We start from the raw sequence: 17073 nt of genomic DNA on the forward strand, positions 1-17073 counted from the left end.
GCTTCAATCCCCATTATCACGTACACATGCACTATGAGATCACTCCACCTATGTAGCACTTGGAGAACGTAGATAACTCAATATGAGTGCAGCTGCTTTATTAGATTAAAAATTTAGTTCTTTCTAAAATAACGAACTACGTTGAGTTTGATTACCCATAAAATGCACCTGGAGCAAAGGGGATATGTAGGCAGCCTTCGAGTTCGACTCAAATTTATTAACCATTGTAGTTTGGGCAATGTAATCAGCTCAAGATATCAGTCATCATAGGAGCAATTTAAGAATGCTCAATTGACTGATCAATGGGGATACATGCCCTAATCTCTATATTTTATGTCTTTGTTCAAATATTAAGCAGGGAATGGACGAATGAAAACAATCTAATTTCAACTCCAATGACAGTAAAATCATTCAAGAGGGTCAAATAAATAAATAAATAAAACAAAAATTATAATGGTGGACTATTCTAGTCAAAATATTGCAATATTGTTTTAAAAAATGTCCTTTATTCCGCAATGCATTCTATAATATGTAGCTTTCTTCTCCTTTATTTTAATTTTTTTTCTCTACCTTTAGGTCCAAAAAGAAGAAATTTATCCCTTCTCTAATGATGACCAATTACCATACTATGAGTTCATTCTTTAGGGAGATACTGAGCCATACTATGAGTTTCCATAGCCTTGTTTTAGTAGGAAGGAACAGAAGATCTTACCAGGATTGTGGATATTCTACAATGAGGTTAGAAATATGGATTTAATGAAAAGTTGGTTTGTTCGAGAACAAAAAATTAAAAAAGAATATGATTAGGTACATAATCTGGAACATGGAGTCCGTAAGAGACTTTTTACTTTTGAGTCCCCTAAGGTAGGAGACTTGAATCCGGTGTCTTTGATGATACCTTCTGACGAAAACATTGCTCATAAGTGGAGTATTGAGTATCAGGCAAAAGACGGGTCTATGGGATTTAAAATGTTTTTAGGAAACAATCTTCCACATCCATCTCATGAAGCTATCTTGTCACCCCTTTTAGATGGCTATCATACGGATAGCTCATCTTCCAGCCAATCTACGTTGCATGCTCAGTTAGAAGATTCTAATTGTGAGGAAATTGAATGTGAACGTTTATCTAAGTATATTTGCATGCAAGGTGTTATTTCTGGCACTGAATTTAATAATGATGAATGACTTGACAGGCTATAATCAAATACTCATGGCTCAAGAAGATATGACAAAGACGTGTTTCATCACACCATGGGGCACTTTCTGCTATCGAGTTATGCTTTTGATCTCAAGAATATCGGAGCCACATATCAAAGGGCTGCAACCACTATCCTTCATTACCTCATCCACGACATTGTGGAGATTTATGAAAATGACATGATTGTGAAAAGTGAAGATCGTGAGGGGCATAATCCCGCACCAAGGTCCTTCTTTGAAAGAATCAGAAAATACAATCTAAGACTAACCTTCAAAAGAGTGTGTTTGGCGACACATCGGGGAAGTTGTTGGGATTCATTGTCAGTCAAGACGGCATCAAAGTGGACTTTGAAAAGGTGAAAGCTATTCAAGAGCTACCTCCTCCAAAAACATAAACAGAAGTAAGAGAATTTCTCGGTAGAATACAACATATTACCAGGTTCATCTCGCAGCTCACTATGAAATGTGAACCTATATTTAAGTTGCTCAGAAGATGGGCATCCCATGATTGGAATGTAGAATTTCAAATCCACCTATTCTAATGCCACCTAGGGCAAGATAACCCCTAATTTTGTACCTCACTATTGCTGAAACGACTATGGGAGTTCTCTTAGCCCAATATCAAGAGCGAATAAAGAAGGAAGTTGCCATATACTATCTTAACAAGAAATTCCTGAAGTATGAGACAATATATACCCCACTGGAAAAACCATGTATCTCTTTGGCCTATGCCACAAAGAAGTTGAGGCATCACCTTCAAGCTCATACCACTTACCTAATCTCGAGAATTAATCCCATTAAGTATTGGTTTGGAAAATCCATTCTTAGTGCAAGATTGGCAAGATGGCATGCTATGCTTTCTGAGTTTGATATTCAATGTGTCAGCCATAAATCTGTTAAAGGAAGAGCAATATATGAGGCCCTAGTAGAAGGACCAGTGTTAGGAGATGAATATGATGATGCATTCCTTGACGAGTAATGGAGCTTCTAATAGGAGAGGTAATGGAGCAGGGGTTTTGTTAGTAGATCCTAAAGGAGTCCATATTCCATTTGCTTTCAAGCTATATCTCTCAACAACAAATAATACAACCGAGTATGAAGTCTGCATATATAGAGTAAAGGCCGCCATGGTAGCAGGGGCAAGACATCTCACTACGTATGTAGATTCTAATCTCATTATATCTCAAACAATAGGAATCTGGAGGGTTAGAGATGAGACTTCAGCTCTACACAAAGTACCTTCAAGAATTGATCCCTTATTTTGATGATATCACTTTCAAACATCTTCCTCGGGAACAAATAGTCTCATTCATGCTTTAGCCAATCAAGCTGTTAAATGTAACATGGGAAAATGGTACGAATATCCAGTTAGTCTTAATAGAAGAAAGGAAGAAACCTACAGTGATGGTAGCACAAGTTGTCTCCACGCTTGTTCAACAAGATGATGATGATGTAGTCTGGTATAAGGATATCAAGACTTTCCTAGAAACTATGCAATATTCAGAGGGAAGTGGCAAAAAGGACCCCATAGCTATTAGAAGGTTATTTGCTTATTTTCTCATTCTAAAAGGCATACTATATCACAAAGGGTTTGATGTTACTTTGCAACTCTGCGTGAATGACAGCGAAAAGCAAGCCATCATGAAAGAAGTTCATGCAGGAGAATGTGGACCCCATATGAATGGAAGAATGCGCCCTCATAAAATTTTTCGAGCACGTTTCTATTAAAGCACTTTAGAAGTTGATTGCATCAGCTTTGTCCGCGCGTGAAAGCAATGCCAAATATTTGCTAACCTCAATCATATGTCGCCTGTGTCACGACATGATATGACCTCTCCTTGGCCGTTTTCAAGTTGGGGCATATACATAATCGGACAAATTCATCCGAAGGCATCAAATGGGCTTCAATATATTCTTGTAGCAATTGCTTACTTTTCGAAGTGGGCTGAAGTTGCGTCATTTTCAAAGGGCAAAGCAAAGTCTCGAAGTATGTGAGTAATAATATTATTTATCGTTAGACATACCTTTTGAAATCATCTACGATAATTGATCATAATTTGTGCATCATATGAAGACAACTCTCTCAAAATATGCAATCAAGCATCATCAGTCCTCACCTTATCGACCCAAAACCAATGGATCATGGAAGCACCCAATAACACAATTAAGACTATTGCTGCCAAGATGACTGAAAAGACTAGGAAATGGCATGACAAACTCTCGTATGCCCTTTGGAGATATAGGATATCAATTAGGACTCCAACAGGCTCAACCCCGTATTCTCTAGTGTATGGTATGGAGCTAGTCCTACTGATTGAGGTAGAGATAACATCTCGAAGGGTCATAGTAGAAAGTGAAGTTTCAGAAGATCAATGGTACAAAACTCGTTATGATGAGGTTCATTTGTAGATGAGCGCCGACTGCAAGCTTTGCACAACATTCAACTTTATCAACTGAAAATTGCTCGTGCATTTAACAAAAAGGTTCGAGATAGAGACATGCAAGAAGGTGATATAGTTTTAAAGGAAAATAGATCCATTGCATGAACCTCGGGGAAAATTCCAGCCTAACTGGTTTGGACCATTCCTAGTCAAGCATGTCACCACTGTTGGAGCAATATAGCTAATGGATTTTGATGGGAATGAATTCGCCCGTTTCACTTATCTCGATCAATTGAAGAAATATTATGCTTAGGCATCAAAGTAATTGTAATTGTCGTGGTCAAGTAACCAAGTAGTTTGTGGATTTTCTATCCTATCTGGTTATTTTTAATAAACGTGCCATGTGTTTCTAGATATACATGCATGTATGCAAAAAAATGAAACAAAAAAAAGGAAAAAAAATGGAAAAAGAAATAAGAAAAAAAAGAAAGAAAAAGGAAAAAATGATGAAACATGTTTTTGATTGTTAATGTTTTATAGGTTGTGCTTTTATGTGTCATATGATTGATTAATTATAATTTGTATGTCATTTTTAATGTTAAAGTGTGCGCGTGTTTAGAATTGTGTTCACATTCAATTTCTCATAAGCAGATAATTCTCACAAATAAATCTTTTATTCATACCAACTGGGGTACCTCATTTCATACATAAAAAGACATAAAGCTTCCATTTCCTTCAAACTTTTAAAAAAAAGCAAAAAAAAAAAAAACGTAAAAAAAGCAACAACATGAAAATTAAACATGATATTCATTTCAAACTCTTTTCCTCTTCATGGTAGGCCCGTTTGAACCATTGCCTTGACCAATATCCTACAGGAGCCACTGAAGGTAATCATCATCAATTGTCGAAAAGGGAGGTTCCGATAGAGTTGATATAGTTTTAGCCCCTGCTATATAGTAGGCATTCTCTGAATACCACTCATATCAGTCTCATAAGCGGTACATGTTGGAAGAGTTTGGAGAGTAGGAATGTGTTGTTTCCTCCAACCAATTTACCTTATACACCTCCATGGAAGGTAAAAAATGACTTGGCAAAGCCCGGGTAATTGTCACCTGTACGACCAGAACTGCAATATACAATTGCAATAATGGCAAGGTGGCTTGTAACCCACTTTATGTCTTGATGTAGAAAAAAATCCTCCCACCCATCATTTTTGCTATGTTGATAGAAGAAATGAAGAAGACTTCTCTCCACAACAGATTAGTTTTGTAAGTAAGACTCTAGTGGGGTTTCATAAGAGAAAACTTTTCCAGCAACCATAAGTGAAGGGCTAATGGACATATCTTCACAAAAGTTTCAGGGTTTCTTTTGAGTTCATCTAAGCCAAGGAACATTTCCCCTATAATAAGTGCTCCAAGACAAACCCCCACTGATAATTTGAGGAATAAATGAAAGGCAGCAAACATGGCAAGCATTTAAAGACCCTTTAGTTAGGGTACTTCCCAAAATCATAAGAATGCAAGCATTTATAGTTGGCATTATTAGAGAATTTCCAAGTGCCAAATCGGAAACTCAACAATAAGTTAATAAGAAGTTCCTCACCATATTGTAGGTAGTTTCCGTGACGGTTTTCAAGAACATATAAAATTGTTGATAAATCTCCTGAAATTCTTGTAGAAGATCTAGGTGTAATAACTGGACCGTTAGATTATAAGCCTAACAAATCCTCAACCTCTTCAACAAGAGGCACAATCTCCCGGTCTTCAAAGCGAAATACTTGACGAGTTTCATCCCAAAATTGGGAAGCAACATGAATCATGTCGTAACAAATAGAAAGTGAAAGCAGAGGCATAAAAGCCTTAGTGAAGCAGGAAGAATAAGAACATTTCCTTGGACCCCCGAGAGTTGTTTTTCTCAGGAATCCCCATTTCATTAGCTTCTTCACCGTCAAGAGCCATTTTATGAAAAAAAAAATTAGAGAAAAGATTGGAGTAGTGAAGATGGTGCATTTGGAAATTAAGAACCATGCCCCTTTCATAGATAAAAAAGAGGATCATCCATGATTCATTCCATGGATAATACATTTGAGTATTGTCCATGGGGTAACAAGGAGCATCCTTCACCATGGCTAATGATCAATTATTTGTGGTATGATAATTTTTGCTGATGCCAAACATATATATATATATATATATATTAAAAAAAAACTATGTCAATGATGAATCAAGAAGATTGATACGATCCCTTTTCCTAATGATCATCCAAGATACTTTGTTCAATCTATTTCATATAGCGATCATCATTCTCCGACAGAGCAAATAAGCATTATGCATGAAAAATCATCTGAAAGATTCTCGAAAAAAATAATTTTTTTTCATATGATGGTTGGTCTATCATAGTACATATATATGGTAATAATCTTCAGTCAACCTTTTTAGGTGACATGATTTGACAATGTATCACTTTAAGGTAACATGACCTCACAATGTCCTAATTTAAGGTGACATGATAACTCATGGAGTCATAAAAAGTGAGTTATCATGTCACCTTAAATTAGGACATTGTCAGGACAAAAGTTTGTGTCTTTTCAAACATTAGCCATCATTTCCTACAAAGTTCGACCAATGTGTGGCATTTTGTAGACACCAAATTTTGGACCCTTTTTTGGATAAATAAACATTTTGAAAAGAAATAAAATTAACAAAAACCGTTATGCATCGTGGAGCGTGCGCCCCGTCAAATGCACGTTACGTCTCGGAACACGGGTTTCTTTCCGTCGTCAGGTTTTCCTTTTTTTACGTGTTTGTCACACGATCCCGGTTTAGAAATATAATTTTTTGAAAATCATAGACAACGACTACCACCACCAATTTTAGTAAAAATGATTTGTCGACGAATCATGTACGTCTTTCATAATCTGACGAATGTTTGTTAATTATTTCAAGTTAGTTTTTCGAAAATCTGAAAAATAAGTCGCGATTAGGCGCTAAAGTTTTAATCGTCTTTCCAAACTAACAAGAATCGGTTTTATTGATGGTTAAGTCATTGTTCATTGAATAAAGAATCAGAATATATTCTTCATCCACTAAGCACATCCTTTATCCATTAGTTAGAGAATAAGAATTATGAAAAGAAGTGTGAATAAGAATCAAGTCCCTTGTGTAAGAGGGGAGAATCCGCGTTTTTTCTGGAAAATTCGAGTGTGCGTCAGGCACACGATATGCGCTAGACACATGACCGTGCGCCCAGTGCACAGCAACGCCCTACGCTAGACGCAGAGCCTTGTGTCTAGCGCACGTCAATGTGCTTAGTGTAGGCTCCTGTATTTGGAGCAGCGTTATGATCAGTTTTGTTTTGCATGTTCTTCGATGCATTTTTTTACGTATTAGGGTGAGGTCATTAGAGTGCTGTCATTAGGGTGACTAAGGATGAGGAAAATCATATTTTTCGGGATAAAATTCTGATTTTCTACTTCTTTAAAACCCCAGTTCATCTCTCTCATTTCTCTATAAATACCCTCCTTATTTTTACTTCAAAACCAAGTTAAGTATAAATAAACTTAATTTCATAACTTCTCTCAATACTAATCGCATCTTCTCTACTCCCTTCCTCTTAAAGTCACATTCAATAAAAAAAAAGTAGAAGTTAGAAAAGCAATTAGTAAGTACAAAAGTTCATCAAAAGAAAAATAAAACGCAAAAGGAGTTTTAAGTTAGTAATTAAGTAAACTTAGAAACTCAGTTAGAAATTAAGAAAATCACAAAAAAAGGTAGAAATACTTGCAAAGAGAAAGTGCATCACGGAGCTAGCAAGGTAACTTTGAAGTGATTTAGGTATGAGGAACTGATTTGTTATTTCCTTTTATTATCTCCTTAATAATCTACTAAATGTCTCTTTGTTTCTTCTTACCATTTTTTATTTTCGAGTGATTTGGGTATGAGGAAGTCCTAATAGGTTCACAACCTTAAATCACTTCACCTAGAATAGTCGACTTTAATGGGGAGACTCTTAGGAAACAATGTTATTATATTATTTTCCTTAATTAAGTTATTATTCATCAAAAAAAAATGTGTTTTCATAAAAATACAAGTAAAGATGTGCATAAACATCTCCACAAAAAAAAAATGATGATGTAATTATAATCAATTTAAATTTTGTATTTTATTTCATTTTTTATCTATATCATATAAATAGTTTTTAGGATGTAACATTTTTCCTATTAAGTGCAAGATGTTTCCAGCAACTAGGATTTGGAATTTCTAAAAAAAGAATTTTGTACAAATAAAAATCATACAACTTTGTTGTGCTAAATTGATTTTGTCTAGTACCATGTAAGCTTGTTCTGACAATAAAGTTCAAACTAAAATAATTTAGATAAAAATAAAAACATTAATTTTAAATATAACACCATTGGATTTCCAAAAATATAAAAATAATGTTCCTATGAATTTCATAAAATTTTATAACGTTTTTGCACAAATGTTCATGTAAATCACTAAATTCTAGAATACTGAGTTTCTATTCAGTTAAGAAAATAAACAAAGTGTGGTCTCAAAAGTTTCCAATTCGGGAATTTCTTTGGCCTCGTAGGCGAACACATCCTGAAATTCGGTGAGCACTTGGACGATTTCTGCTTTTGTCTGAGGCTCCATAGCTTTTCCCACCCTCACTATCCGACCAGGTTCACTGCCGATTGCCATTTATTCATCTTCCTCGGCTGGCTGAGGCCGTTCGTATTGCTTGAGATTCTCTGCAATGTAGACCCTGAGGCCCCTTGAGGGTCGACCCTCTCTATGACCACTCGATGGCCCATCTTCTCTTTTCCTCTTTTTCGAGTCCTCTTGGAAGTCGGTTTTATTCTTCAAGCTGTATACATCGCACTCTCTCGCTACCTATTGATCCTCCTGGATCTTTCCTACCTTACCCACTTTTGTTTCGAACTGCATAAGGTGCTGGTAAGTGAACATAGCAGCCTTTGCCTTGTTCAGAGTGCGTCGCCCCATTATTATGTTGTAGGGTAAGGGGATGTCCACCACCAGGAAGTCAATCGATAGGCTTCTCCCGTTACCTTTTTCACCCATCCAAGTGGGTAGCTTTATAGATCCGACCGGATGTACAAAGTTTCCCCAAAAGTATATGAGTGGCTGATTGAGTGGGGTGACATCCTTCTCGCTATACTTCAACGTCCGTAGGCACTCCAATGTGATGATTTCAGCCGACGACCCACTGTCGACCAACAGTCGCTTAATTCTAGTGTTGGTCACTTTGAGTTCGATGACCAAGGGGTCATCATGAGGTGTGCTCAACGACAGACTGGACTACCTGAAGGTCATGATGGGGTAATCGGGTCGGGGTTGTTGGAAGTTAAGCACTTGATTCTTGAGACTCCGGAGATGAGCTTTCCGGGCTCGGCCGATCAGGCCTCCAGAGGCAAAGTCGCCTGCAATGACGCGAATGAAGTCTTCGGTGTCCCCGCTGTTCGACTGACCGACCTTCTGCTTTCCCTTCTCCTCGCCGGTTTGTTTAATGTAGCGGTTCATCTTACCCTGGTCAGCCAGATTGTCTAACCCCTTTTTTAGCTCTCGGTAGTCTTTAGTTGTCTGACCACACTCCTGGTGGTACTCACACCATTGACATTTATCCCGCCGAGAGGATGATGTCCTGATGGGAGATGGACGGGGAAGCATGGACTTCGCTTTGATGTCAAGATAGATCTCCCCTCGGTTTTTGCTGAATCTAGGGTCGTGGCCATGGTCGCTGAAACGGTCCGACCGACCCCCTGTCTTCTGTTGTTTCGGTTGTTCCTTGTGATTACTTTCTTCTTTCCTCTTCTTACTCCCGTCATTTGAGTGGCAGCATATGTCAGTCGCCTGGATGAACCTTTAGGCCTTCGTCATGGCTTTTGAGAAGGTTTTAACTTCACTTTCTGCCAAGGACCATCTGAACCGACCGAGTTGAAGCATGGACATTAGAGTGGCGAAGGCTACCGCATCTTGAAGATCGGACACCTTTAGTGATTCTTCATTAAATCTCTTGATGTAGTCGGCCAGGCTATCGTTCTTTTCTTGTCTGACCCCCATGAGTTGGAGGCTTGTCTTCTTCTGCCTTTTCCCTACCACGAACTGGTGGATGAACATGTCTTCTAATATAGAGAAATTTGTAATGATCCTGGCAGGAAGTTCTTGAAACAAGTTCAAAGCGAGGCCCTTCACTGTGGTAGGGAAAAATCGGAACCATGTGGCCTCGCAGCTGGTCTGCACACTCATTTGAGCCTTGTATGTGGCCATATGGTCATTCGGGTCGGTTAGGCCCGCGAACTGTTTGATGAGGGGAGTCTTGATCTTTCTGGGGGTAGGGGTTTCTAGGATTTCTTGGGTGAACAGGCCCATGAATTTGAGGCCCCCGTTACTCAACCGAGGGGGTCTAGAATGTGCGGAGTCGCCCTGCCCCTCCCGCTGAGCTGCCTTCTTGTTCTTTTATTTTTAGAGCTTTGAAGAAAAACAAGCCCTTGTCAGCCGACCGCGATAAGAAGCTTTCGAGTGCAGCTAGACAACCAGTTCGGCGCTGCACTTCCCGAACGATGCGGGGGGTTTCACTTCAAGCACTACCTTGATCTTGTCTAGGTTGGCCTTGATGCCTCTCTCATTCACCGGAAAACCGAGGCACTTTCCACCCTTTACTCCAAACACACATTTCTTCGGGTTCAGCATCATGCGGTATTTCCTTAACGTGTTCAGAGTTTCCCTAAGATCCAATGGGTGGTCAGAGTGGGCCTTACTCTTGACTATCATATCGTCAACGTATACCTTGATGTTTCGACCTCGGTGATCACTGAAGACTTTGTTAACGGTTTGCTGATATGTAGCTCCCGCGTTTTTCAGGCCAAGCGACATCATTTTGTAACAATAAACTCCCTGAGGTTTAACAAAGGCGGTGTGGACTCTGTCGTGCTCGACCATCAGTATTTGGTGATAGCTGACAATTGCGTCCATGAAGCTCAAGAGGGCATGGCCGGCTGTGGAATCGACCAGCCTATCTATCTTGGGTAACGGATGATTGTCTTTCGGGCCGGCCATGTTCAGGTCTGTAAAATCCACGCACATGCACCACGCCTCGCTCGATTTCTTGACCAATACAATGTTGGCCAGCCATTCTAGTACTGGCATTCTTCTATGAAGTCCGCCTTGAGAAATTTCTTGACTTCGACTGCTGCCGCACTTCTTTCAGGACCTTGGTGTCTCAGCTTTTGCTTGACCGGCTTGGACCCCTCTTTGATGTTCAGTTCGTGACACATGACTTTGGGGTCAAGTACGGGAATTTATGTGGCCTCGTAGGCGAACATATCCTAAAATTCGATAAGCACTTGGACGATTTTTGCTTTTGTTTTAGGGTCCATAGCTTTGCCCACCCTCACTGTCCGACCAGGTTAACTGCCGATTGCCATTTATTCACCTTCCTCGGCTGGGTGAGGTCGTTCGTATTGCTTGGGATTTTGTGCAATGTAGACCCTGAGGCCCCTTGAGGGTCGACCCTCTCTATGACCACTTGATGGCCCATCTTCTCTTTTCCTCTTTTTCGAGTCCTCTTAGACGTCTGTTCTATTCTTCAAGCTTTTTACATAGCACTCTCTCGCTACCTGTTGATCCTCCTGGATCTTTCCTACCTTACCCTCTTTTGTTTCGAACTGTATGAGGTGTTGGTAAGTGAAGATAGCAGCCTTTGCGTTGTTTAGAGTGGGTCGCCCCATTATTATGTTGTAGGGTAAGGGGATGTCCACCACCAGGAAGTCAATTGGTAGGTTTCTCCTGTTACCTTTTTCACCCATCCGAGTGGGTAGCTTTATAGATCCAACCGGATGTACAGAGTTTCTCCAAAAGCCTACGAGTGGCTGATTGAGTGGGGTGACATCCTTCTCACTATACTTCAACTTCCGTAGGCACTCCAATGTGATGATTTCAGCCGACGACCCACTGTCGACCAACACTCGCTTAACCCTAGTGTTGGCCACTTTGAGTTCGATGACCAAGGGGTCATCATGAGGTGTGCTCAACGACCGACTGGACTACCTGAAGGTCATGATGGGGTAGTCGGGTCGGGGTTGTTGGACGTTAAGCACTTGATGCGTGAGACTCTGGAGATGAGCTTTGCGGGCTCGGCCGGTTAGGCCTCCCGAGGCAAAGTCGCCTGCAATGACGCAAATGAACCCTTCGGTGTCCCCACTGTTCGACTGACCGTCCTTCTGCTTGCCCTTCTCCTCGCCGGTGTGTTTAAGGTAGCAGTTCCGCTTACCCTGGTCAGCCATATTGTCTAACCCCTTTTTTAGCTCTCGACAATCTTTAGTTGTGTGACCACACTCCCGATGGTACTCACACCACTGACATTTATCCTGCCGAGAGGATGATGTCCTGATGGGAGATGGACGGGGAAGCATGGACTTTTCTTTCATGTCCAGATAGATCTCCCTCGGTTTTTGCTGATTCGGGGGTCGTGGCCATGGTCGCTGAACTGGTCCGATCGACCCCCTATCTTCTGTTGTTTCTGCTGGTCCTTGTGATTACTTTCTTCTTTCCTCTTCTTACTCCCGTCATCCGAGTGGCAGCATATGTCAGTCGTCTGGATGAACCTTTAGGCCTTCGTCATGGCTTTTGAGAAGGTTTTGACTTCACTTTCTGCCAAGGACCATCTGAGCCAACCGGGTTGAAGCCTGGACATTAGAGTGGCGAAGGCTACCGCATCCTGAAGGTTGAGGCTTTAGTGATTCTCCATTAAATCTCTTCATGTAGTCAGTCAGGCTCTCGTTCTTTTCTTGTCTGACCCCCATAAGGTGGAGGCTTGTCTTCTTTTGCCTTTTCCCTACCACGAACTGGTGGATGAACATGTCTTCTAATATTAAGAAATTCGTAATGATGCCGGTAGGAAGTTCTTGAAGCGAGTTCAAAGCGAGGCCCTTTAGTGTGGTAGAGAAGAAACGGCACCATGTAGCCTCGCAGCTGGTCTGCACACTCATTTGAGCCTTGTATGTGGCCATATGGTCATTCAGGTCGGTTAGGCCCGCGAACTGTTCGATGAGGGGAGTCTTGATCTTTCAGGGGTAGGGGTTTCTAGGATTTTTTGGCTGAACGGGCCCATGAATTCGAGGCCCCCGCTGCTCAACCGAGGGGGTCTCGAATGTGCGGAGTTGCCCTGCCCCTCCCACTAAGTTGCCTTATGGTTCAGGATCTATCGGGCATCGTACCCCTGGCTGAGACGTTTTTGGTTGAGGAAGTGTCTGATATCTTCTAGTTTGCGCCTGGGGTCCCCTCTTGGCGACTTGGAGACGTGTGTCTCCTCTCCTCGACGAGCTGAGCTATGTCGAACCGATCCCTCCTTGGGTGGGGGGCGCTTATCTTGCCTTGACCGCTCCTTACCGTGCCGACTGGGCTCCCTTTCCTCGGACCTTTGAGGGCTAGGCTAGCCGCGAGGGGAGCGAGGGTTGTGTTCTTCTCTATGCGAGTGGATGAGCGCATTATCTCTTGGTTCGGGGGAATTGTGGAGGTTAATCTGGGTTTACCCCTGCTGGAAGGCGGTCAGCATGTCCATGATGCTGCGTTGCAGAGTTTGTTGGAGTTGAGCTACTATAAGAGCAATGTCTGTTGCGAACAGTGGTTGCGGTTCAGCCCGTTGTATCTGCTGAGAGGGTGATTGATGATCTTGAGAGAATTCCTAATTAGGGTCCATGGTTTGGACCGTAGGAGAATGACGAGCGGGGGAGGGTGCCCGACCGGACCTCTTGTGATGTGAAGGCGAAGGTCCCCTTTCTGACCTTTTGGGCTTGTGTGAAAGGTTACCGACTTCGGGTGTTCTTGGTCGGAGCCATTGCTGAGTAGTGATGAACTGAGTTTTTGCTGTAGCAACAAGGTGGATCTTGTTGAGTGGTGGCGAAGTAACTTCTTGTACTGTCCCCACAGATGGCGCCAAACTGTTTCTGTTTAGAAATTAAGGTTAGTGATCAATGCCGAGCAGGTCTACTGTCCAAAGATACTGTTTCTGAGCTGGGTATCTGTTCACCGGAATCTTGCAAAATACGTTAGACTATCCCGGGGTTGTTCCGGGATCACCCCTCCGATGCTCAAGTCAGTTGATGATTGAGGTAGAGTGAGAAGTTCTAGTTAGTTAGGTGAGAATTCAATGCATTTCCATTGATGGGACTAGGAGTATTTATAGCAAAGAAAATCCTTAGATGGAGACCTTTTTGATGGGATGCACCTCCTTGGAATTAGTTATATTGTCTTCTCAGCTTTTGACTCTTGTTGGCCCAGTGAGGGATCCAAGAAGCTTCTGGCCACATCACATAGAGTGGGACCCACCATGGCCACATATCATGCCAGCTAGCGCTGGGTCTTTGATGAGAGCAAATGGGCCCAAACATTTCACATGCCACTCCCAAGTCTCAATATTACATGTATTATGTATTGTGTTATCTTCTGTCAACAGACAAGGATCACTATTAACGTGATGTTTGAACATCTTCAAGTTCTTTTTATTGACACTCTAGAATGTCAAGAGTAATATCCAAAGCTATTCATCGCCGCAGGTTTAGGGAGGCAAAATGGTAGCTATATTGAGGGGAGGGATTGAGGATATGCTTTTTAGTTCTACAGACTTAGCGATGATTATGCTCAATTATTCCGCCCCTAAAGAGACGGGCAAGAGACCACGTGATATGAATTCAAGATTCTAATCTTCCAATTTACTTTTTTTACAAAATAATTAAACTATCAGCGATTTTCTTGTTATACCATCAAACTTCATTTACAAATCCCCCCTCATTTTCCTCATAGTTGTATGATAGCTGTCTTTTGTGCTCCTTTCTCTCTCTAGGCATACTCACAAACTCATTGTGGGCAAATTCTTGATTTAGAGAGAAAGGAGAAAAACAATAAGATATTTTTCCAAAAAGTTATTAGAAAAAAAAGTATTCTAAATTAATTAGTTTCCTCTTGAGGATTAGTAATGTTAGTATAGATATTGTTTGTTGGAGGGTGTTTGTGATCATTCTTTGTTGTTGTTTCCATTGGTGCAACTTTGTTGTATTTTAACGTTGGTAGAATAAGACTGTGTATTCGAGATTAAGGATACAAGAAATGGCACAATTACCTCAAACAGATGGTCAAATTGAGGTGACAAATCGCACATTGGGAGCTTTGCTAAGAGGCTTGGTGAGTAAGACACAAAAGGATTGGGATATCAAGCTTGCTCATGCAGAATTTGCTTATAATAGAGCACATTCATCTACTACATCTCGTTCACCATTCGAGGTAGTATATGGTGTTAACCCTTTACTTCCTATTGATTTTGTTGCAATGCCTAAACATGATATACATACGGATGCAAAGAAGAGGTTAGAAGCATTCAACAAAACTTGTGAACAAGTGAAGGCAAGGATTGAGAAGATGAACATCCAATACAAGACAAGAGCTAACAAGGGGCGCAAACAACATAAGCTCAAGGTTGGTGATCTTGTATGAATACATTTGAGGAAGGAAAGGTTTCCTAGCAAAAGGAAGAACAAACTCATGCCTCGAGCTGATGGTCCATTTGAGGTAATTGGAGTCATTGGAGATAGTGCTTACAAGATAGACCTGCCAGATGAATTTGGGAATGTGAGTGCTACTTTCAATGTGGGTGATCTACCTCCTTACTATGATGATGAGAATTTGAGGGAAAATTATTTTGTGGAGGGGAAGAATGATATGGATGCAAAGGCACTTGTTAGCCATGAGCCTATTGATTTGATCATGGACACCTTGGGGTTCGAAATGATGCATAAGAATCAAGTGTTCGCTTGTGTGGTAACTTGGGACTTGGAAAGTGGCGTGGCATGGAGTGAAGAAGAATCCTAGTTCTGTTAGGATTGCTTCTTGGACACAACATAGAATCCTAGTTCTGTTAGGATTGCTATGTTATAGATAGATTTTATGTTTTACAAGATAAACATGTGGCTTGTACATGTTATCTTTAGGCGTGTGATTAATAATACTTAGAGTAGGATAAGTTTATGTTTTCCTAGTTAGATTAACATAGCTAGTTCTAGTTGGATTAGTATAGCTTATACCCTATATATAAGGGACGAAATTATTCAATAAATACTTAGATTAGATTTTGTTTAAACACCTTCTTGATTGTTTTCTTGCTAGCTTAACAATTGAAACCGTTAATTATTCTTCAGGAATGTTGAATACTTAGTGTTAAACATCTTAATTCAAAAGCGTTTTAAGAGTGTTTAGAGTCTTTATTCATGTTTCAGGAGTGATCTTGAGTAAATTCATATCCTTGTTCCACTTTTATGCTTGATTATTCGAAGTTCTTGAAGATCTTGATTCAAGATTCATATTCATACTTGATTATTAGACTTCTTGATTTAGTAATCATATCACATTTCACATGCCACTCCCCAAAGCATGGATGGTGGACTAGAGACCACCTTCCTCTACGTGGTCCTACTGTAAAACGCATGATCTTAAATATGAAACGCAATTTGAAGGAAGAGAAATAAATTATAAAAATAAAAAAAAAAACAGAAAAGGAAATAAATTTTTTTTAAAAAAACAAAATGATAAAAATTCCCCAAGAATTGCGCTAGATGGCGTGAAATTTATAAGAAAAGGAGAAAGAAAAATAAATAAAAAAAAGAAAATGGTTAATTTGCACTGATAACTACCCATGCAAGATTTGTGGAATGATCCTGTAAACTTTATTTTTTTTTTAAAACAAAAAAATAAACTGCCATTATTTATTAGCTTTCATTTTTGCAAACATTGATATATTCTATTTTAGTTTAACTTATTATTCACACTAAATTTACGAAGTACTGGATTAACTCATTCTGGAAAAGAAAATTACATATAATTTAAAGAACATACTTTTTAGGTAAAAAGAACATATAATTTAAATTGAAAGAACATACTTTTTACGTAAAAAGAACATGTAATTTTGAAGAAAAGGAAAATAAAAACAAAACAAAATGGTATATAATGGTTGATAACTCCCCAAGAATTGCGGATAACTCCCACAGATGATATCACAGTAAACTTTTTTTTTTAAAAAAAATAACTATTATTTATTAGTTTTTGTTTTGGGAAACATTGATATCTTTTATGTAAGTTTGAGATAGTATTGACACTAAAATTACGAAGTACTGGATTAAAAGAACGTATTACTAATGGAATTATAACATTATAGTAACTTATAAAGATCATCCGATAATAATATAAAGAACATATTGCAAGTTCAATTAAAATATGTCATTGACTTGTTAAAAAGTAGTTGTTTGATAAAAGGTACATATGAAACATTGAAACCATTATAAAAAAAAAAAAAAGAACGTATGACTCATGGAATTATAACATTGTAGTAACTTATAAAGAACATATAATAAGAATATAAAGAACATATTGTCAGTTCTATTAGAATATGGTATTGACTTGGAAAAAAGCATTATATAGTTGTTTGATAA

This window comes from Beta vulgaris, chromosome 9, assembly GCF_026745355.1.
Source record: "Beta vulgaris subsp. vulgaris cultivar EL10 chromosome 9, EL10.2, whole genome shotgun sequence".
In the NCBI taxonomy this organism is placed as follows: Eukaryota; Viridiplantae; Streptophyta; class Magnoliopsida; order Caryophyllales; family Amaranthaceae; genus Beta; species Beta vulgaris.